At 40.3% G+C, this 24,210-nt stretch overlaps 1 protein-coding gene across 6 annotated transcripts in view; it reads left to right on the top strand.

Moving 5' to 3' along the window:
• LOC102289180 (disks large-associated protein 1) overlaps positions 1-24,210 on the top strand; it is a 168,299-nt gene that overhangs the window by 6,622 nt on the left and 137,467 nt on the right. The gene's annotated exons all lie outside the window — the stretch shown is intronic.

Raw genomic sequence — 24,210 nt, 5'->3', positions numbered from 1 at the left:
TCTGTAGCCAGGCTGACAAAAAGTCAGAGCTCTTTTGAGCCAACAATCCCTTTAACGTTAACTAGTAATGACTTCATGAACTTCTTCACAAATAAAATTTTTATCATTAGAGAAAAAATTACCAATAATCATCCCACAGATGTAATATTATCTACAGCTACTCTTAGTACCATTGATGTTAAGTTAGACTCTTTTTCTCCAATTGATCTTTCTGAGTTAACTTCAATAATTACTTCCTCCAAACCATCACTTTCTTTGGCTCTCGGAGGAGGCGGACGCACTTTTTCTTCTACCAAGACATAAAATGGCGTCCGAAGTGCTTGAACTCAGAGAGTAATTTACTCTTCTGCCAATAACCGGTCAGGAGAACACACGTGCATGTGTAAAACTCGCCATGCCTTACACAAAAAAACCTGCTACAGAAAACTAAGTGTCTCATTACACTAACACGAGCACACTTATGCAATCTTAACTGTATTTAAAAACTGCGTATTCCACTAAGTGATTCAACTCTCTTTCATCTTTAATAAATGATCAGCGTCCGACATCCCCTGAAAACAAAATTTATTCAATTTAACGGAAGCGTTCTATAATTGTATTCGAACTGTTGAAAGTTGATAGCACATAGGCCGTACTAAGTCTTTACCGTAGTATAAACATCCATTATCTGTATTCTCGTATAGAACCATCGTCGATTCCTCTGACCAGCAAAGCTAGACTTCGTACAGTCTGCTATCATTCCCAACATAAATGAAGACAGAAAATAAACCCCAGTAGTGAACTTTATTTTAGCCATAACTATAAACACCAGCTTGAGCTGGAGGATGAAACCGCCCTACCCCTTTTTTTCCAACTCCTAATTAGAGATGCTCAAAAATCTCGATGCGCAAATTATCACCTGTATTTTTTGTTTTTATTGTTTAAAATCGCCAAAAAACCTTATTTGTGCCGTTCCCGCTGAAGAGAAACCTGGGGTTGTTCTTATTTTCTTCAATCAGTGAATTTAGGGCCAATAGAACTCGTTTCCATTAAAGTATATCACACCTCGTCCTCTAGGGTCAAAATTGGCCCCATGTGGTTTAATTGTTATTTAGAGAATAGAAAGGTGATACTTCACCCAATTCTGTTACACTTCCAATTACAGCTTGTTCAGACACATTAACACAATTTCTTTATGCCATCTGAAATTTGCCAATAAGACCTCATTCACATGACCTTTTTTGAGTAAAAATAAATAAAATCATCAAGTATTCTTATTATAGTTAACAATCAGAGTGACTTGTTTTGATAGATCATCACAGACTGATATAAGTAGATGTTGAGATAGGATGCTGGTTTTAAACCACTTCAATTTTTTTCAACGGCTGCACATTATCACACCTGTTGTCCTCCTGGGTTAAAAATGACCCCGTCTGGTTTCGCTTTGTATAAGGCATAAAGTACTATCACCCACCTCTGTGTTTCAATTTTTTGTTCAACTTTATTCCAGCTTGTTACCTGACTTATGAGATGTATGCATTGCATTTTTGGCACATTTTTGATGTTTTGAGATCACTCTGGCGAGGGCAGAATTTGCACCCTCGGGGAATAGCCTGTCAAGTCAAACTTTATTATAACAAATCACAGTGCAAATACAGTAGTTCAAATTCTGAGATCACTATAGAAGGAAGAGCAAAAGAAATGTAGCTTAATTGCTAACCTCCGTCGCTTGATGTGAGGTATCACCAGTTGTTGCCCAAGCTCCTCCATGAACAGTCTCCTTTGTATACCTGAATGTTATACAGAGGATTGTTGCAAATTATGCAACAATCCTCAGAACGGTGAAGAGCCAGTCCATTGTTCTGCGACCGGAACAAAAAAAATTTTTTTTCTCCTGTACATCCCAAAAGGCTGATTCTGTTCATCTGGACGAAGCGTTTTCAGTGGGAAAAACCTTTCGTCAATCATCCAGGTGACTTCTTCAGTCTCAGCTGACTGCAGTTTCACCAACATTTGCACAATGACTGAAACCAGCCCACTGAAGGAACAATGGGCTGGGAGGTCAGTTCCTTAATCTTAATTATGCAAATTCTCATGACCATTGATCAACAACCACTGATCAAAGACCACTGATCAATGGCCATGAGTACCATTTACAGAGAGTTGGGGAATGGCTGCAATCACAGCATTGTAAGATGGTGACAGATGGACCCTTAGGCCCCCTCCTCGATTCAGAGATGGTCTTTCCCTTTTCACATAAATGGCCTCCTTGACTCTGCCCTCAAACCAGCGTTCCTCCCTGTCTATCATTGAAAGAGTGTCCACTGGCCTGTAGGTGTGAATAGACTGCAGAGTCCTGGCCAGACGAGGTGGCTCTTCTGTGTTATGCCATCCTCTTCGCCAGAGGTTGTTTGGTTTCCACAATGTATAAATCATGGCAGTCCTCCTGGCACATAACAGTGTACAGTATATTACTCTGTTTGTGTTGGGGGACCCGATCCTTGGGTGGACCAGGTTTTTGGCGCAGCGTGTTTTGGGATTTGAAAGCCACAGAGATGCGATGTTTAGAAAAAATGTGTCTCAACTGTTCGGATACTCCTGACATATACGGGATCACTATAGGTTTTCGCTTAGGTGGCGGTTGTCCTTCTCTCCTGGATCGGCTGGACCTTTCTTTAGGCGCCTTCCCAGCTTTGACAAAAGTCCAGCTGGGATAACCACATTTACTCAGGGCCTTCTTGGTGTTCTTCTGCCTCCCTGGCCGCTGTGTCTGTGGGGATGGTGTTTGCTCTGTGTTGTAGCGTCCTGATGACACCCAGTTTATGCTCCAGTGGATGATGAGAGTCAAACTTTAAATACTGATCCGTATGCGTAGGTTTACGGTACACGTCAGCTTTTTGCATATTTGCACAGCCCATTGTTCATTCAGTGATGCTAGTTTCAGTCATTGTGCAAATGCCCTGTTTATAAGGTTGCAAACCTGCAGTCAGCTGAGACTGAAGAAGTCACTGGATGAGTGATGAAAGGTTCCTCCCAGTGATGAACAGAATCAACCTGGGTTTTACTCACCTGGATGATCGAACATGCATCAAGACTTCCTCCTTTACAGTTTCCACGTACAATGGTTAAAATGGCTTTATTGTAACCATCGAGTATAGGTTGCCATGGAAATATTAAGCTATCTGCATGTAATTCACTGTGAGTTTTTTTTTTCTCACACGGTGCGAATTCATAATAAATCCTCCCCCGCACCCGAAAAACTTTCTACCCGGCACACTGCGGCGAGCATGCTTGTTTAAATGCGACCAAATATGGCAACAGCCTGAAATTCCTGCTGTGAAATTATTCCACCAGATGAAAAGTCATCCATTGCAAAATGAAGAATATTTTAAACTCTGCATGTCGGTGTCTCCCCACACACTAAAGAAAACGTTAAATAAACCAGCTGTGATACCTGTGACTGTTCTTGGTCAGTCGTATTTTTTGTCACTGTCTAGGCTTTTGTTTCTGCAATTTGAGTTCATCACATTTTTTATTTTATAATTTTATAAACAAGAAAATGTTGAATAGTTGATTTGAATGAGTATACCAGTGCTATTTTAGCCACTATATGTTTGAAAATAACATTTGTTTTTGGACATGATTTAACATCTGAAGCACCACTGGGCTTTCTGAGCTTCCTGCTCCAAAATGAATAAAGTATTCCTCTGCAATTACAAACTCTGTGTAAACAATCTTGGTATCAAAATAAAGCTAACACTTTCATCAGAGTGTAAATATTACAGCAGATGTTAAGTGACTGAGGCTGGAACATAGAAAAGCTTTAACATTTTTTTCTTTGCCTAATTTAATTTCGGATTTTATTGCATATACCCACTTTGAAAATATGCATCAGAAGACAATAAACTCCAGAAAACCAGGAATGAACATATGGATATTATCTGTGCAAAGACTGATGCTGCTGAAATGAAACAGTGAAAAATGAGGTTTTAAAAACAGAGCTTTAAAATGTTCTGCCAATGAACAGTGATAATAAAAACCGAGAGGGGCCGACAGTGATCACTGACTTTTCTTTTTAGGGGCTTATTCAGATTAAGTAGAACAAGATACAAAGCATTAAAACATGTTAAAAACACAACAGCATTAATAAACGCAGAGTAGGTTGGAGCCACAAGCAGGGTTCATATGTCATCACTTAACAACCAGATTGTGTCCAGTAAAGGAGCTACAGCGGCTATTGGCGAGAGAAACAGAGAAAAATAGCATGTGCAAGTTTCCATGTTATTGTTTTTCGAATTTGAAATATATTTGTAGTCTTCTTTTGCGGCTGGAATTTTGGTCGGGTATGACGAAACTTGCAGTCTTGTAATCGGTGCGATCTCTGCTTTTAGACAATGTGGCGTTTGCTTGGTTAAATGAAGCTGAGTGAGTTCATGGCTTGGTTGTTTGTGTTTAGGCATATTTTGTGAAATTATGCAACTGCTCTTTTAATTGTTTGTTGTTTTCGCTGTGTTTGGTTGGTTGTTTTGTAGAAAAGGTTTATATGAGCTTTTAGTGGAGATTCAGAGGTTTCTGTGGATAACACGCATGCCAAAAGACTTGACTTCACGGAGTTGATCCGTGAAGTCAAGCTCAATCAAAAGTTCAATCTAAACTACAGCTCACCCCCTGATATGTCGGGGAATACATACATTACCAGTCAAAAGTTTTAGAACACCTTCATTTTTCCAATTATTTATTGCAGTTCAAGTCGTTCAAGTCCAATGAATAGCTTGAAATGGTACAAAGGTAAGGTGTGAACTGCCAGAGGTTAAAAAAGAAAGGTAAGGTTACCCAAAACTGAAAGATAATGTAGATTTCAGAATAACTATACCAGAAAGCCTTTGGCCACAAAAAGGAAGGAAAGGCAAGTACAAGGTGTAAAAGTTTCTGATCCGGGAACCTGTGCAAAGATCGTTAACGGCTGCAGCTGATAGTTGCTGACAGCAAATCAACACACGGGTAGCGAGAGCTGTCGGCCTCACATCGCTGTGGCTGCTGTAGAGGTCTCCTGAGTCACGTGACTCCACTACAGCCTGAGCTTCTCATTGTGCCTTTCTGCCATCACAGACATCCTATGATGGAGACTGCAGGCTGATAGAGACCAATTTGTGCCTTGTGACATGGGCTTTACTTTCAAAAACACCTGTCAGTCTGGGCTTAACTCCACGACTCCACAGGACCCTGGGTCTCCTAACGTGCCCCCGACAAATTGTCTTTTTATTGGGCTATTTAAAATTGATGAAAATCCTTGTGAAATATGACGTCGATAAGTTAATTTTACAATATTTCCCCAAAAGAGTCCATTTAAGTACTTGTCATATAGACTATAATTTAAGCCAGTTCAGTGAAAAAAGGGCCTCACACTACAGCAGCGTTCTCAAATAGTGGGGCGGTGCGATGTCAGGCGGGGTGCGCGTAACCCGGTGGAACATGCTTTTTTGCCATACTAGAATAAAGTGTAATTGCACATCCACCACAGTAGGTGGCAGTGTTTTTTGGACCAAGAATAGAAGAATAGTAAAACCATCAAGCAAAAAGGAAAGATATTTAAGAGTGAAGAAAAGAAAGGCAGAGATAATGAGACAAATGAGAAAAGGAACTATGACGAAGCATATGTAGAGCTTGGCTTCACTGTGACTACAGTGCGAGACGAGGAAAGACCGCGGTGTCAAAAAATGTTTATAGTTTGAATAAGGATTTAGGTTTTTTTCTTTTTTATTTCAGGCAAATTGATGCAAATTGGAGCATATCTCAGTTGGGGCAGGGATAGCTCAGTAGTTAAAGTTGTTGCCCCATAATCACAAAGTCAGGGGTTCGAATCCACTGAACGGCTACCCTTAAGTACCCCTGAGCAAGGTACCATCCCCACATACTGCACCCCGGGCGCTGCACTGGTCGCTGCCCACTGCTTCACTGGGTGAATGGGTTAAATGCAGAGGAATACCCATATGGAAAAGAAATAGTAAAAACTTATAAAAGACTTGCATAAGATGTGGCTTACTTCATATAGTGAATCATATAAGGCTTATATGATTTACTCATGAAAGTGGCCACTTTCATATATTGTTTTAGTAAGTATCCAAAACGTACAACTTTCACACAAGACAGATACAAACTTTATAAGATTTATATATCTTTTCCATATGAGTAAATTCCCTACGGGGACTAACACATATACATTATTAAATGTAGTAGCAGTTTAGAGAGTTGGAGTACTACATGCACTTCAAATCTTTACTGTTACAGACTAAAAAACAATGTTAATAAAGTTATTCTTTGTTTTAAGCTGATCCAAATTTCTTTCTCTCTCTTTTTTTTATGTTTATAAGGATACAATGTTATACGGAGATGTACTTATAATAACAATTTTATAAACAAATGATACTATTTGTAGTCACGGGGGAGAGTGGTGGGCGTTTTCCTCTTCCTAAGAGGGGGGGCATAACAGAAAATAATTGAGAAGCACTGCACTACAGTGAGCTGGAAGGCAGAATTTGTCCTGGGTCACTGTGTCGCATTACTGGTGCCTAGGCATGGAACTAAGCACTTTCAGCCACCAATTAGTCTGTGTTGCATTATTTGACAGAAACCTATACATACATACATCTTTGGAGAAGGTTAAAAAAAGCACAAGTGTTGTACAATAGTAAAACAGAAACAGTTAAACAGTTGCATTTAAAATCTAAAAAGTTGTAGAGTCACCCTTTTGAACTAAAATAATTAGTACATGTACAAACTAGTACATTTTTGTCAAGGTTAGGCAAGAAGGACCCAAACGGAGGACTCACAGGTGCTGTGGAAATTCAAAACAGGAGCATAAAACACACAAGGCAACAAACATGGGTATTACAAACAGACAACCTGACAAAGTCTGAAGAGAGATAAAGGTTACATATATAAACAAATACAAATAGTTAGCAAATAAAACAGGAAGTAACAAATCACAGAAACATTTAACACAGAGAGGACATACATGAATGTATGACAAGGGGAACACGGAATGAAACACAAGGAGGGGAACATGGGAACAGAAAAGGGAGATGAAATATAACGACACAACTAAGGCTACGGTCCACATGTACACACAGCTGTTTCTATGGCTTTGGGCCTTCCGTCCACTTGTAAATGAGAATTTTAAAAAGATTATTTTCGAAAACTCTGTTTTTGTGTTTATGTGTGGACGAGGAAAACCGAGATTTCAAAGCCTTTTTTGACATCATGCTGTGCGCCACCTTATTGTTTACATGAGATGAATTTCTACAATGGCAGATAGAAACAAAATACTGTTACTGTCAATCTACTGTCTGCACTTTTTCACGTTTTCTTGTGTTTTATATTCCAGTGTGATATTGAGGAATAATTCCACTGTCTGTCCATATTAGGACTCATTTCTGCTTCCATGCACCATCTTTGTTTACCTTTTCCCTCCCAGGCTTCTAGATTTCTGATTGGTCAACATTCCTACACAGTATGGATTATATCGCCACCTGTTGCTTTGGCATGTTCTTAATAGCGTTTCACTTTGTTTTTTGCGTTTACATGTGAATGTTTTTTTTTTTTTTTAAACAAAAACGGAAAATTTCAGTTTACAAAAATACCCGTGCACACGTGGACGTAGTCTAAGACACACCGAGGGCGAGGGAGTGATATGCACAGAAACGTAAACACGGACGAACAGACATGGAGACAAAGACAAAGGCACAAAAGGGACCTAATAGACAAGAGAACATGAACCAGAATTTACCAATAAAATCAGTTACAGTAAAAGGGCTAAATTCAATAATAAATTATAGAAACTAAATCATTACTGCTCAAGGAACCAGAAAAACGCAGTTAACTCAAGGAGCTGGGTCCAATGACAAGTTCTATTTAAGAAACCGAGCCATTGAATTTTGTTTCTGGTGTCCTTGTTTAAAAGTGTTTGTTTGTAGGTTTCTCCTTTTCTTGTAAAACTGAAAAACAACAAACATATTTGGGCAAAAGTGATTCATGGTGTCAGAGAGAATTCCTGTGGGTAGTTTAGAGCGCTTGGTTTTGGTGTGCTGCCTAGACGACACATGTCATGTGAACACAATGAGTGGCTTGACACTTAAAATGTGATGCAACATGTTCTATCTGAATGGCTTGTTACTCATCCTCTGTTATTTCTACTCAATGTGCAATGTTCATTGTCCTCAGTAGATTTAATAATAATGTTTCTTTTTGTTCTTCTAATGTGTCACGTTTGGCTGATTTTATGCATGGCTGCCATCTATTGTGGAAATTTGGAATACTGAAAATGCATTTTCAAAGTTTAACAGTTAATGAGCCACAGACCTAAATTTACTTTCAGTGAGTTATTCACTGGGATTTTATTTAAAAGAAATTCCTGTTGTTGCTGGCTTCTGCTTCCACATTCAGCAAAAACCAAAACCATTTTGTTCTGCTGTTTAAGAAATAATAAAGGTTCACCTATACCAGCGGTGTCCAAGTCCAGGCCTCAAGGGCCGGTGTCCTGCAGGTTTAACCACTTAAGCCCCACGCCCTGGGTACCGGGGGCAAAAAGACGTAGCATCGTTACTGTGATCCTATTGGCTCAAACGATTAAAAAGAGGTGTCAATCATGCAAATTGACCAAAAGAAACCAAAGTTACAGCCCCTCAGAGTTTAAAGGGCCAGAGGCCAATTAAACACATGGCAGAAAAGGGCCATTGCCATGTAAATATGTGGTTAATTCTTCAATTCTCTTTGAGGCCTGGAATTGGACAACCCGACCTATGCAGTTGCTTATTCTTGAGCACTCGGACTAATATGTTGGGTAATGTTCTTTAGTGTTTCCAATCTGTACATCGGTCATTTGTTGACTTTATGCACCTTTTAAGGAGGAAGAAAATTACATGCATTGACACCATGGGGAAAAAGAACACATGCTTAATCATATTTTCTTCTTTTGGCTGCTCCCTTTAAGGATCACCAAAGTGGATCATCTTCCATCTTCCTCCATATCACCTTATCTCTAGCATCCTTTGACTACATACATTCCTCAGAGGAAGCTGCCTGCTTAAGCATAAACATATATCTTCTTTTGTTTTTTTGTTTCTACATCAGTACATCAAATCTGCTTGTTTACTGACCAGCTCGTACTACATGATCAGGAGATGACCAACCAAAATTGGCACGCAGGTACATTTTGTGGTTTCTTATCTTCATTGGATATTATGACATTCAAAAAGAAACCATTTGTAGTGTCTTATAAAAGGAATACTTCATTTTAATTTTGGTGCAGGACATGTATGAGGACAGAGAGACAGTGGTGAGATGTGTGGTTGGAGTGGGGATGGATTTTCCCTGCTCTGAGCCCCTTGTTGTTTGCAGTGCTGATGGACAGGCTGACAGGTGATGTCAGGCAGGAGTCTCTGTAGACTACGATGTTCGCATATGACACTGTGATCTATTGTGAGAGTAGGGAGCAGGTGAAGGAGAGTCTGGAGAGGCGGAGGCATGCTCTGGAGGGAACAGGAATGTAAGAAGCAAGTGTATGAATGAGAGGGAGACAGGTGTGACAGTGGAGATGCTGGGAGTGAGGGTGGACGAGTTTAAACACCTCAGGTCAGCCACCCAAAACAACAAACAGTGGACAAGCAAGGTGAAGAAGAGAGTGCATGGAAGGGTGGAGGTGTTGAAGATGAGTTATTTGGGGTTATTGTGACAGAAGGATAGCAGCAAAAGTGAAAGGAGGGACTTATAAGATTATAGTGAGACCATCTATAATGTATGGTTTGAAGATGGTGGCACTGACAAAAAAGACAGGAGGCAGCTGAAGCTGTTGATTGGGAGGGAGCTGAATAAACAGGATTAGAGTACATCAGAGGGACAGGTTAGGTTTGACAAAATGTTAGAGAGGCACGGCTGAGATGGTTTGAACATGTGCAGGGAGGGAGAGTGGAGGATGAAACTCGAGCTGCCAGGGAGGAGGGTAGGAGGAAGACCTCAGAGAGGATGGATGAAGTGAAGGAGGACACATGCCGAGGGTTGGTGTGACAGAAGAGGGTGCTAGGGTTAGGGTGAGATGGAGACAGATGATGTAGTATAACTACAATGACTACTTGGCCATCGATTTTCCAGCTGTCTGTGCCTATGTCTGCAACGGAGTATAATCCAGGCTTAACAATAGGATTTGTAGAGCTTAACGTTTTGCTCTAGTTTCAGCTGAATGAGTGCATACAGCTTTTTAAATAAAGCTGAGTTGAGTTAAAAGTAGTAAAAAGTTGCAACAGCGATAATAATGGTCACAATGATATTCATAAAAATTACAGAAGAATAGATAGTTTCCAGCATTGTTCTTTGTGGGTTTTTCTCATTTTTCAAGCCATTCTCCTACTATCCTATTTTATTCAGTAATCTTTACTGCGTAATTGGCTGTGGTGGCTGCTGCAGGACAAACAGGTCTGGGTGCTCTTTATCTGTAGTGAGTTTAGTCTGTCTGCTGTTGACCTCTGCTGGTATCCACGTCTGTTTACTGGAGAAGGCTGTTAAAAATTTGGGATATCTCAGGCCCTCCAAGGTATGGAGGCCTATCTCCCCCCACCACCACTCCCCTGCCAGTGGCGGACTCCCTCAGACATTGTGCGTAGGTGGTTCTTTGTGTCCGGGGGTGGGCGTCCAGGTACACACCGGCTCACTCCTTGGCTGCTTATCGGGGCCTGGAGCCTGGGGCTCGCTCGGGCCACTTCGGAGGTGGGGTGCCCTCGGCCTCTCGGCCTGGGGCTCGGTCACTCAGGCACAGCTGGCTGCCGGCGGAGCTCATGGGTGCATCACTGCAACCCCCCTGGCTTCTGCTCCGCGGCTGCTGAGTGACCCCTCATCTGGGACTCTCCTCAGCTCTTTCTGGGACAGTGGCGCGGCTGCCCCTCTGTTGGTCTTCCTTGGTCTCTTGTGTTCTGGGGGCCTCTGGATGTCTGGAGTTTTGATCTCCTCCATACCTGCTTCATGCCCTGGAGGACGGGGCTGTGGCCCCCCCCACACCCTCTAGCAGATCATTACATGAAGGAACCTTTTAAATACAAGCGCGTCCATGCTCACAGGTGTACACACGGGTGCTCAAACACACAAACTACACCCTTTTTGGCTCCTACCTCAAAGCACACTGTGCGCTGTCGATCCTACACAATAATGTTTAATATTTAGTATTTACAGTTATTCCCATAGATCATCGTAATGATGCTGTTTATTATATTACTCTCTTTTTCTTTGCTTGTCTTCTCTTTTTTCTTTCTCAACAGGTGATCCAGGTGATTGATAGATGTATTTTTTGTCTGTTTGTTTTGTTGGTTTTTGCCCTTTATCACCATCCCTCTTCCCCGCTCTTTTTCTTTCCCTCTTTCTTTCTCCCTTTTCTTTTCCCCAGTCAAGTCAGCAAATGAAAATAAAATAAATAATAAAAGCAAAGGTGAATCAAATAGACAATTACGGCGAGGCTGGGATGGTCCATTTGGTAAAGTAAATCTGTTGGGCATCTTTCTTTGCCCTTAGACAACAATTCTGATGGCTAAAGATCCAAACGGGACAGGCAAAAAAAACCAAAAAACGTTGTGGAGCTGTATTTTGTCTTGCATTTTTTGTCAGTTATATCATTATCGCAAATGTTCATATATCGTATTCCTATATATCGTGATAAATATTTTTGCCCATATCGCCCTGCTCTATTGTGGATGGATTATCTCAGTTGTTCTCCTGACTGAAGTTTGGTCCATTTACAGCATCCTGCAATGCGATTGCATTTCTCCCTAACCATCAGGAACCCTCACGTTAACCTTTATCGAGTGAAAAAAAGTTAGCGTTCATCCTCCAGCTTCACTGTGTTTATGTTATGCTAAAAAAAAGTCACTACTGTTTAGTTTTCTGTCTTCATTTATGTTGGAAGTGATAGCAGAGCTGTACGTTTTAATTTGTTTCAGAAATCTCTCAGACAGAACATGGTATATCATGTGTAGGTGGAAACTAGCGAGCTAACTTCCTGCTAACTTCTAACTCCGTTAAATTGAATAAATTTTGTTTTCATGGATGTCTGGACGCTGATCATTTTATTAAAGATGAAAGAATTTAGACAGTTTTTAACTCTCAGTGATGCCACAGTGTTCGTGTTAGTGTTTATATCAGTCTGTGTTTGTTCATCTCCTGTGTCTCACCAGTCAGCCTCCTTTTCAAGTCCTTGCCTGTCTCCTGTTTCCTGTTTTATTTTGATAGTCCCTGGCTGTGTCCAAATTCAGGGGCAGCATGTTTCGGAGGCCGCATTTGTAGGCAATTACATCACAGCGACGCGACAAAGGCTGTCCAAATATCTGCTCTTTTATCAAGACATCACATATTTGCAAAAGAGTTCTGATGTTTTCGGAGTTGCCTGTTGCCCTACTAGGTCGATAGCTGACCGGGAGGTCGAGGCTCACTAGAACTGTTTAACTGAGTTTTCAGTGATGAGTGTGTTATCAGTTGAAGTCAGCAACACCCCACCCCCATTATAAACAGTGTGTCTAGGGCACTAATTTCTCATCCACAGTTACCTGAGAATTTAACAGAATCTCACTGAGGTAAGCTTTTCCATGGCCTCACATAAATCATCCCATGAGGTTTTGCTAGAGCTACTGCCTGGGCAACATTCCACTTGGCCTGCCAGCACTCATCAGCTGCTTCTGAAGACCCACAGGCTAACCATCTCTCATAGGACTCCTTCTTCAGCTTTGGCTCGTTTTACCTCCAGTGTCCACTCTCTAGTATTTGGATTATCACCAAACAGGCACCAACCACCCTGTAGCCGCAGCTCCTTGCAGCAGCCTTGGCAATTGAGATGCAGAACATAGTCCATTTGGACTCACTGTACCCAGCCTACTTTGGAATGTCGTTGAAGTTTTGCCAGTGATGGGAGTTGAAAATCTCATGGACCGGGGCTTCTCCACGGCATTCCCAACACACCCTCACAATACATTTAGGTGTGCCAGGTCTGTCTGGCATCCTCCCCTATCATCTGATACATCTCACCACTATGTGGTGATCAGTTGACAGCTTAGTTCCTGTCTTCACCTGAGTGTTCAGAAGATACATCCAGAACTCACCATATATCCGATGATACGATTACAAAATCAATCATCAACCTGCAACCTAGGTTGTCCTTGTGCCACGTGCACTTTTGGACATCCTTATGTTCGAGTCTGTCGTTCGTTGTGGGAAAACTGCTATTTGCCCAGAAGTCCAATAACAGAACACCAGATAAGGCAGGACGTTCCTCCCAAGTATGCCCCCTTCACAAAAAACAATAAGGACCCCAACCCCAAGGCGCATGGAAACAACCCTCTCGTCCACTGGCCTAAACCTCAAAACACAGCCATGTGCAGCCTGAAACTGAGGAGATATAAAAATACCCAACACGGCCCGCAATCTCTCACCAAGGACAACTCCAAACTGAAACAAAGTACAGCCCCTCTCCAAGACACTGGTTCAAGGACCCAAGCTGTGCATTAAGGTGAGCCCGGCTATCTCTAGCTGGTATTTCTCAACCTCACAAATTAGTTCAGACTCCTTTCCCACCAGAGAGGTGACGTTCCATGTCCCAACAGCCAGCCTTGATAACTGGGGATCAGTCTGCCAGGGCCTCCACACTGGACTGCTACCTGACACACAATGGACCTGACCCCTTTAGTGCCTCCTGCGGGTTGTGGGCCTGCAGGAGGGATAAATCAACACAGGAAACATTTTTTCCCTAAAAGTAGTGGCTTTGAGATGTCTGTGAGAGTAGTTTGCACAGGGTGGCAAACTGGTAGTGTTGGTAGTGTTCTGTAAAGTCTTAGTCGAATGCAATTACTTAATTAACTAATGTGTGCGTGTGTGTGTATTGTATGTGTAGTGTAAACAATGAGCTAATCCTACTTCAAATCCTATAATGGGAGGGTGACTGCTAGAGCAATTTTACTCATGTTGTGCAGACCTTTTTATCTTTACCTGGTTACTTAGTGGAACATCTCTTACTTGTACCATATCTAAGTCAATAAACGTTTGAGATGAAAGCTTGTATTGAAAGTTTGCGTAAGGGTTAGCGCTAGGCAAGTAGAGTTACTGTGTAGAAAATGAATGCAATTCAGTGTTATGTTCTTTGAAATCATAGACAGAGGATTCCCTACTAGTCATATAATATCTGTGCTGCACAAAGACCATGTAGTAGAGAGGAATATTCCATCTGAAGAGCAGTCTATAACAGCTGCTCACATTATGTGTGCACAGTAATCTCATTGAATATTTACAAACACTTCCACCACCTGCATGAACTAATGGAAATAGCATACATGTTCCTCTAACCGATATACATGTATGTGAATAAACAAGAAAATTATTTTTACGAAAGTGAAGTATCACACTATTTGTGTGGAAATGAGCTCCACTGCAGCAGAGAGAAGTGACTGTCCCACAGGGAGGGCTGAGCCAGCAGGAGACAGAAGATGGAGTGAGGTTCAAGTTTTTCCTCAGGGATACATTCTGAGGGCTTTGTGTGTGGTTATGTGTGTGCGCAGCATTCAGTTAAAACAGCTTTAGTAGTTCCTGATTATTTTGAAGTGCAGTAGCTCACTTCTCTAAAACAATGAATCCCATACTGGGTGGGATGATTAGTGACCAAAATGATCAGGGTTATCTCTAAAAATGTCAAGTGTTCATGCACCAATTCAAATAATTTTTATTGAATGAAAGAAAATTGACATCTAAACTCACACAGATATGTATGATAGGGTTTTGCGTTCTGTTTAATAACTAGTGTGTATGATACTAGGTTTTGTACGTAAAACAACATACACGTTTATCAGTGTTGCAGTAACTTACAGTATATTCAATGGTATCATGCACAATTTCATGAATAAGTTTTTAGAATACATAATAAGGAGTCTTCCATGTAGTCTACGGTTTTTCTCTGGCTGAACACTTAAAACCAAATCAACAACAGCTATTTCTTTTAATGACTCACATATTTTGATTGGATGGCAAGCAGTATTTACAATACATTGACACCATGAGATCCCTACATGATGTACTGAGGAAAAAATAAATAAAGTAGTGGGTGATGGTTGGAAAGTGATGTTCTTTCTTTATATTCTGCAGACAGAGTGACCATGTTTGATCAAGACTCCCTCAGTACTCTTATATAATCCACACTTCAGACTTTGTCCTCTGACAGGGAGGCTGAAAATAAAACTCCAGTGTGCAACAGTAATGGACTAAACTATCAGAACTAAAATGGCCAAAAAAAACCAGGAAAAGGTTATGCTAATTTCTTAGTTGATGAGAAGTTGTTGGGAACATTTATTGGGCCTCCTTTCCAAGCGCTGCATTAAAAAAAAAACAATCTGTGCATAAATTATGCATACAAACAATCTGGGATTTATCAATATTTGCTTACTCAAACCTAATGATGAAGGCCTGGCTTTTTTAGAAAATTTACTCAGTGCTCCTACCTCTACTAATGTTGTTGATGTTATTATTATTTTTTATTTCTTTTTGGTCACTATTTAGTTTTCCAAAAGCCTGAAAGTCGAATATACACAGAATTGCAGTTAAATACATGACAATAATATTTCATTACCTGTCATCACTTACAATCTAATTTCTTGGCACTATCCCACAGATAATGGAAAAGCTGGATGCTTTTAATAACTGCTGTGAGATTTGTGAGATCATGTGCTCCCTGTGTACCTGTGTTCTTATGACCCTATGGGTTTTCCTCTTCCAATGTCATTAGCACTTTCTCCATGTATGTAGGTACTTAGAAAAATGAGGGCATAACTGTATGCAGATTGCAGATAGGAATCTGAGATGGTGCACGGCTTTGCTAAACTAGAAAGACCATCATGAGAAAATTTTGTCACTGCTCAGAGACAAAAATACTTATGAGCCCCTGAAAAGAGACCCAGGAAGTGGTTTTCTGTGTGTTATTGTAGGTTCTTTACCTTACAGTACAGTGTTTTGAGGCAACTTTTGTTGTAATTTGGTGCTATAGAAAGAAAATTAAATTGAGTTGGGCTCTGCCTCTTAGTTCCAGTGAAAGGAATTCTCAATGCGTCAGCATACCAGCATATTTTGGACAATTACATGCTCCCAACTTTGTGGGAACAGTTTGGGGATGCCCCCTTCCTGTTTCAACAAGACTGACCCATGCACAAAACAAGGTCCATGGAGTGAACAACTTGACTGGCCTGCACAGAATCATGACCTCAACATGATAGGACACCTTTGGGGTCAATTAGAGCCATGTCTCCTTGTCCAACACAAGTACATTTCTGGAAGAATGTTCAAAGATTTTCGTAAACACCAGTTTTTGGCAAGTTACTTTGAAAAATTAATTAATTATAGTTACTAGTTACTTCTTCAAAAAAGTAACTGAGTTAGTAACTGAGTTACAAGATTCTAAAAGTAATTAATTACTTTAAAAATAACTATTGCGTTACTTTTAAAAAATGTTTAACCATGTGGTCCAGGGTATAATTGGCCTTTTGATGTTTCCTCTACATTTTACCTTTAAAAACGATTTACTTTGCCTTGTTTGGTATCATCCTTTTCAGCACAACCTCACTTGTCTGAATTTATAGTTATGTTTTCATTTTGACATACTGTATTAACACAATTGATTTAAAATCAGACAAAAACCATACAATCCGAGTACATAAAGTTACATTTTTTACTGTAACAACCACAAACATGTTAACAAAATAGAGCAGGGCGATATGGCCAAAAAATATTTATCATGATATATATTTGAAAATTTGCAACATTAAACTGCAGTGTGCCAAATAAAAAAGCCAAATACGTATTTTTCGGTCCATAAGGTGCTCGGGATTATAAGGCACATTAAACAAAACAAAGCAGTCAGATAAATCAAACTTTAATCAACTCATACGTCTTGCTTCCTCCATTTCTGTATCATTGATTCATTAATGCTGTATTCTATTACAGCTGCTCTATTCCCATGTTGTTGCAGTATATTAATGACTAACCTCATATTGTGGATGGATTATCTCAGATTCTCCAGACTGAAGTTTGGTCCGTTTACAACATCCTGCCATGTGATTGTATTTGTCCCTAACCATCAGGAACCCTCACGTTAACTTTTATCGAGTGGAAAAGTGTTAGCGTTCATCCTCCAGCTTCACTGTTTATGTTATGCTAACATAGCTGTGTCGCTAGCAATCTCGTAGCACATCATTATATACCAGCTAGCCCAACTTCAGTAACCCTACAAATGTCACTGCTGTTTAGTTTTCTGTCTTCATTTATCTTGGAAGTGCTAGCGGAGCTGTACGTTTGAATTTTTTCAGAAATTTCTCAGTCAGAACATGCTATGTTATGCTTAGGTAGCTAGCGAAACTAGCGAGCTAACTTCTGCTAACTTCCTGCTAACTTCTAACTCCGTTAAATGTAATAAATTCTGTTTTCATGGATGCCTGGATGTTAAACTTAATTGTTACACCTGGTAAAGCAGCAATGCTGATCATTTTTATTAAAGGTGAAAGAATTTAGACAGTTTTTAACTCTCAATGTGCCGCAGTGTTTGTTTGACTTTGGGACCTGAAATGGATGGAGTTTTGGACCCAGATTACTCCCAGATATACGAGCACCTTAGTCCGACAAATATGGTAATAATGACGGCCCGCTTGCATGTTCTACAAAAAAATGTCTTTTGGTGGGTATCTGACGGACAAACACCAAACCAGTTCACTGAAGTTGCACCATTTTTACAAACCAATTCTGGTTCATCCGTTTCACTCATCGATGCGCTTTCCCCCTTCTCATTCTTCGTTGCCGCCATACTTTTTCGGCCATGTGTGTATGAAAACAAAGGCACTGCGCATGCGTGTTTTACCCATATTCTATTGTGATATATAATTTTCTTATTGTTGCCTAACATTATCCTGGTATTACCGTGAACGGTATAATATGGCCCAGCCCTACAACAAAGTTATTTGCAGCCATTTACCTTTTACTCTTTTTTTATAACCATTTCAAACTGTTTACTTAACATTCAGGTGTTTTGCTTTTAATAAGATGTCACACAAGGGCGTAGATTTGGCATGGACGGAGGGGACATGTCCCCACCAATATCCAGCGATTATTGAATTGTCCCCACCAATAATTTGATCTCTTCAAGTAAAGAAAAACAACCCGATAGAAAGAAAAAAATGATCTGTCAGCGTCTCATTCAGCGAGCGGTGCAGAAAGAGTTAAATTTGTTCTCTACTGGACTCCAATGTCATGTGACAAATATGACCAATGTGATTGGCTGTGCCTTTCAGGGAGCTCTGTTTAGTTTCAGCAGCGGCAAACCTGCGCTGAGAGGAGGATGGCAGCGCAAAGGAAGAACCTGGATATAAGAAAGTATTTTTCAAAGAAACCTGTAAGTCACTTAAAGTCAAGTTCAGTCATATAATGTGTCCGTCACAATAACGTTACAGGCTATGCTAGGACATACATGCCAACACTCCCGATTTTCCCGGGGAATCCCGAATTTCAGCGCCCCTCCTTAAAATCTCCCGTGGCGACCATTCTCCCCAATTTTTCCCGATTTTCCACCCGGACAACAAAACTGAAAACCATATCCCAGACTGGCCCAGCCAATTCCAGTTTCCAACGATGGCTACCATTACTGCAGCTACTTAGTTTTAATATTACTCTTATTATTCTTTCTGGGTCGCAAAATAAACTTTTAACACATTTTCAGGCGAGAATGTAGCTGTGTAAACGTCAAATAACTTAAACATGTTATTGTTTGGCCTTTTTCTGTATTTTATTTGTTGGTGAGTAAATCGTTTTGGCTGAGATTAAAGTTATTCGATTAAATTAGATTAAATAAAACTTTATTAATCCCTCGGGAGGATTCCTCTGGGGTTCTCACACAGCTGAATAAACTGCTGTGTGAAAACAACACTTTATTCGCCAGCGTCCGGTTATATTTTAGACAGCAAGGAGCAGACGGCAGGTGACGTAATTCTGAAGGCTAGACTAGTCCAATTTCACCGTTTTTTCACAGTCATTTCCGGTCTACCCGGCTTTCGGAGTACCGGCCCACTTAGACCACAAAGGGCGGATCCTCAGGTGGACGCAGCTTCTGAATTTGGACACCCGCGGCCTGTTTCCGGTCGGACAATAATAACGGTGACATTTAACTTATTTTATCCGATAAATAAACACTGTAAGATTCAAGTTTTTTGTATATATATGTACATGTATACCCCCCCTGCCAGCCCCTTTGAATGTCTCCCTAATTCTGAGGTCTCAAGGTTGGCAAGTAGGTGCTAGGCTTGGCCCACATCAGTCTAAAATTGTATGTAACCATGAATAATGTGATGCCATGTCCACCAGGAGAGACTGGACAGTATAGATGTAAAACCAATATGCCAGCAGTTCATTTCAGCTAACGAGAGGAGCAGGCATGTGTTTGTTGTGTGGGGCATGTAGTCCATGTCTGTTGCTGTAGTTCATGTTTAGAATAAAACATCCCAGCTCACTGATCTGATAGAGGACAGTAGTGCCTAAAATGTTGCATAATGTTGCTGAGAGATCTTTTACTTTGTGGTAATCTTAGATGAGTAGTTTTATGGACAAAAACCACCAGGTCATTCAGTGTTCCCTTAGTGCTAATGTGTCAGAGATGTTGGTGTAACTGAAGTAATGATGTTAAGTTCTTAAAGTCATATTCTTTTATTGTCATGACTGTATTTGAAGCTTTTTTTATTTTTGTATGATACCTGATTTATATGGAATATGGCTGAAGTCTAAAATACTTAGTCAGTCATTGGTTTAATAGTAATTTAACATTATATAATTCACATATAAAACTATGAATTGTAATTTTAAATGGTTTAAAAGCAGGTAGAATAGCATATGTAGGCAAGTATAGTTCTACTTTTATCAAGAAGCAAAAACAAAAAGGAAAAAATAAGAAACGGGACCGGGTTCGATGGTTGAATTATCCGTCCCCACCAATGCCACAACCAAATCTACACCCTTGATGTCACACAAATTATTTGTGCCACTCCAAAAAAACATTTTCTGTCCACTATGAAGGAGAACATCACAGCCTGATACCTGCAGGTCTGACAGCAGGTGTATCACTGCTCCTGTTTTCATTCAGCATTTTTTTGACACACAACACAAAACTATCCACAACACTACACACTAACTACACAAGACACCACATTAACTACACACTCTAAACATGCTAAACATCTCAAAACTCGATGTCGCTGTCTTTTTCTGCAGTCTTTCTTTCTCTCTCTCGCTCTCTCGCCGTCACTCCTAAAACTTCCCCCTTTTCCTAAACAACCAAATGTTATGTTGCGATATCATTTTTTCATTGGTCAACATGGTACATTTTTCCACCAACACAAAAGGCCTGTTTTTTGTTTTGTTTTTTGGTCATAAGCAGAGAGCGCTTGCTAGCGCTGTACTTAGACAGTAAATGTGACAAAACTATTCAGGAAAAAACACCGCGTATATATTGTTTATCATGACTCTGGTTTTACGTGGCCTATCAGCACAATTTAAAAGCTGGTATATCTCACCAGTTGCTTTGTTTTTTTTGTTGCTTTGTCATCTTGAAGTGGTCATGTGATTGGCGTACCACGACTACTTTAGTGTTCCTCAGTCAAACAGCAGCACTCATGCAATGTTTTGTCCCCGAGCTCCAGGTGTTGTGCCAAAAACAGTGTTGCCAACTCCTCAGTAAGGAAAATCGCTACTGGATGTCCTAAAAGTCGCTAGAAGTCGCTAAATGAAGTCATCACCTAATTTGCATAATTGGTAATGCTTATGTTATTGTAACCGACGCTGTAGGAGAGAGAAATAACATCGTGGAAGAGACACAAAGTGAGTAAAAAACACCCTAAATGCATTTAGAATATATTTATAACTACAAATTAAATTTCTTCTAGCAATTATGTTTTTTTAATGTCACAATTCCAACCCCTCGCCTTTATTCGGGCTTGCGATCAACAAAATTGACCCAAAATAGGCACTCTGGCATAGTGGCATAGTATGTGTGTGCGTGCTTTTAAGTAGTTTTAAGCCTTGTCATCCACAAAAAGTAACAGTAAAAGAAAAACTGACTGCATTACAGTCAGTGCAGGAACAGCGGCTTCGCTCATGCGCGATTTATTTGCAGTTTGGATGCAAAGGTGTAAACATCTCCTGTTCTGACAGCAGCTGGAGGCGACTGCTACGTGAGGACTATCCGCAGCCTGTGAGCGCTTTGCACGGGTGAGGTGCCCACGGCAGAACCCGCTGCTTGTTGAAAGTGAAAGCAATACATGCTTTCACGTCAAAAAGTCGTCATAAGTCTTCAATAAATGGTAAATGGCCTGCATTTGTATAGCGCTTTTACTTAGTCCCTAAGGACCCCAAAGTGCTTTTCACTACATTCAGTCATTCACCCATTCACACACAATAACACCAACAAAAGTCACCAGATTTGTCGCTAGTCACTTTTTAGAAAAAAGTCACTTTTTAGAAAAAAAGTCGCTAAGGGGATCTGAAAACTCACTAAATATAGTGACTTTGTTGCTAAGTTGGCAACACTGGCCAAAAAGTGATCGTCTGCCAGAAACTGATATAAGATGCGGTAAGCTGAACACAGCTTCAATCGTCTGTTTGTTGAAAAATAGTAACGCAACCACATTTTCTTGTCAGTAACGTTGTAATGATAGAAATAGTAATTAGTTAGATTACTCGTAACTGAAAAAAGTAATGCCGTTACTTGTAACGCTGTTATTCCCATCACTGGTAAACACACACCTCAACCTTCACAGAAGAGTTAAAGCTGTCAGAGCTGCAAACAGTGGTTGACATCATATTAAACCCTGTGGACTAAGAATGGGATGTCACTCAAGTTCACATGCCTGTGATGGCAGATATTGAACACTATGTTGAAAATATAGAGTACATTATGACTGTAATATAGCAACTGCAAAAATAAATCCACACTCAAAATTTCCCTGGGATTCAAGAAATGTGCACACAGGAATATTTTGTTAACAAAGGTTGCATATGTTACTGAATCAGGCTGTCAGGCCCCTATTTGCAATCTACATACAGTTATGCCCCAATTTTTCTATGTAAGTAACTACATACATGCAAACTGAGAAAATGCTGATGATTGTTGGAACATGTTGGAGGGAAGCCCATAGGGCTATAAGAATAACACTGGTAGACAAGGAGCATATGGTCTCACTAATCTCACAGCAGTTTGGGATTGGAAATGTAGATCCCAATCACTTTCACTTTGTTATAACACCACTAACAGCTGATATGTAATAATTTAACGACTGGACTGGACAGGACCTATCACTGTACTATGCTGGAAATTACTGAGCTCCTGAGAGCAACCCATTCTTTCACAAATGTTTGTAGAAACTGTCTACATGCCTAGGAGCTTGATTTTATACACCTGTGGCCATGGAAGTGATTAGAACACCTGAATTCAACAAACTGGATGGGTGAGTGAAAGCAAATAGTCACTACTAACTCTTTCGGTACACTGCTCAGCATGTCAGGTTTAATTTCGGCAGTAATCTGTGAAACAGGTTTTCCAACTATGGTGATGAGATTTAACTATGGCGAAAGAAAGAGTACTGGTAACATAGGAAGACAGACTCCTGCTTGGTCTTTGTCAGGATGCTGAAGAAATGTTAATTTCTTGAGCAGGAGTCAGAACGCTGACAGCATGGGAAGATTTTGCCCTCTCAGCACACAGCATACAAACACCTCCCAGAGGACATGTTGGATTGACGGTAAACTCTCTGGAACACTGAGAAACACATCGGAATGTCACAGTTTCTTACAGTATGTAACAATACAAAATCTGTTGCATTCAGAAACCTTCTAGCATTTTTTGTGATAGGAAATTGAAGAAGACCTGAACATTTATCCCTGGAAAGAATAGTTTTCACAGTTTACCACGTGTACGTCCTGAAGATTGTCTGTCTGCTTGCATTGTAACACATTTGGCTCTGCATGACTGCTGTGTGGTCAGATAATGAGAGCAAGGAGTTTCAAAAGGAATGGCTACAACACAGACTGTTAGCTTTGTTCCCTCTAATTTTTTATGTGTCTGAGCAAACACACAAACTCCCTGAGCGGTCCCTCGGTGACCGCTGTGAGCAACATCAGACATGAGCACCATGGTCACGCCAGCATCGCATCCGTCCAAGTTACACGGTTAATTAAAAGAACCAAATTACAGCATTTACATTACTGTTAGAATACTTTTAATTAAGTGCTTTGTTCCACTTACAGTAAAAATGACAACAATCTTGTTCATAACCTCTGTAAAATGTTAACACTATTGGAAGTATAAATATTTAATTTTAACTATGGCAAAACATGAACTGCCAACCAAACAAAGCCAACTATAAACTCCAATTTTGAAAACACACTTGACATTTTATTATAAAGCTCTGACTTGTATTATGAGTATTAGCCAGTGTGCGAAGCTCCTGGTACTGGGTGAGACTGTCATACTGTGGTCTGGGAAAGAGTCTTGTCTCTTTCCCAGAGACACTCTTTGTCTGCAATATACAGTAGTAGAAATGTATTTAATGACAGTATTTAATGATCAATATCCATGAAAATTATAAATACGCTAGATGAGCACAAATCTGATTGAGAACCTATATTTCAACTTATTTTTCCTGTGTGTCCTTTTCCCATCTCTAATGCTTGTTCACTCCTCATCTGCCACACCGTTTTGCTAGCTAATACACGGATGGCGGCGAATAAGGATGATGACTAGCATAAGGACGTTGATTAGCTGCATAAAAGCGTTTGTGAATCGCATCATTGGCTGGAACAGCCAGTCACCGGTCACTCACTGGCTCACATTGCAAAATAGCACAGAACGTGTTTATTTTATTTTCAATTCATGTTGGACTTTTTTCTTTGTGCGCAGCGCAGATTGTCTGTGTGCGGAGACCCCGTCAGCAGTCTGCACACGTGCAGCTTAGAGGGAACAGTGCTGTTAGCTGCATGAGCGCAGGTTGGATAATTTGAGCAAGTGAGCTTTTGATCCTATTTAAAACATATGTCTACAAATAAAGGTGTGAAACTCAGACAAAACTACATAAGTCACTGCCTCATTTCTAAACAAGAATATAATCTGATATAAAAGTCTTTTGTTAAAAAAGCAAA

This window comes from Haplochromis burtoni, unplaced genomic scaffold (assembly GCF_018398535.1).
Source record: "Haplochromis burtoni strain Fernald_Lab_line unplaced genomic scaffold, NCSU_Asbu1 Contig_587, whole genome shotgun sequence".
NCBI classification, from domain to species: Eukaryota; Metazoa; Chordata; class Actinopteri; order Cichliformes; family Cichlidae; genus Haplochromis; species Haplochromis burtoni.
This window is presented reverse-complemented; position numbering and strand designations above follow the sequence as displayed.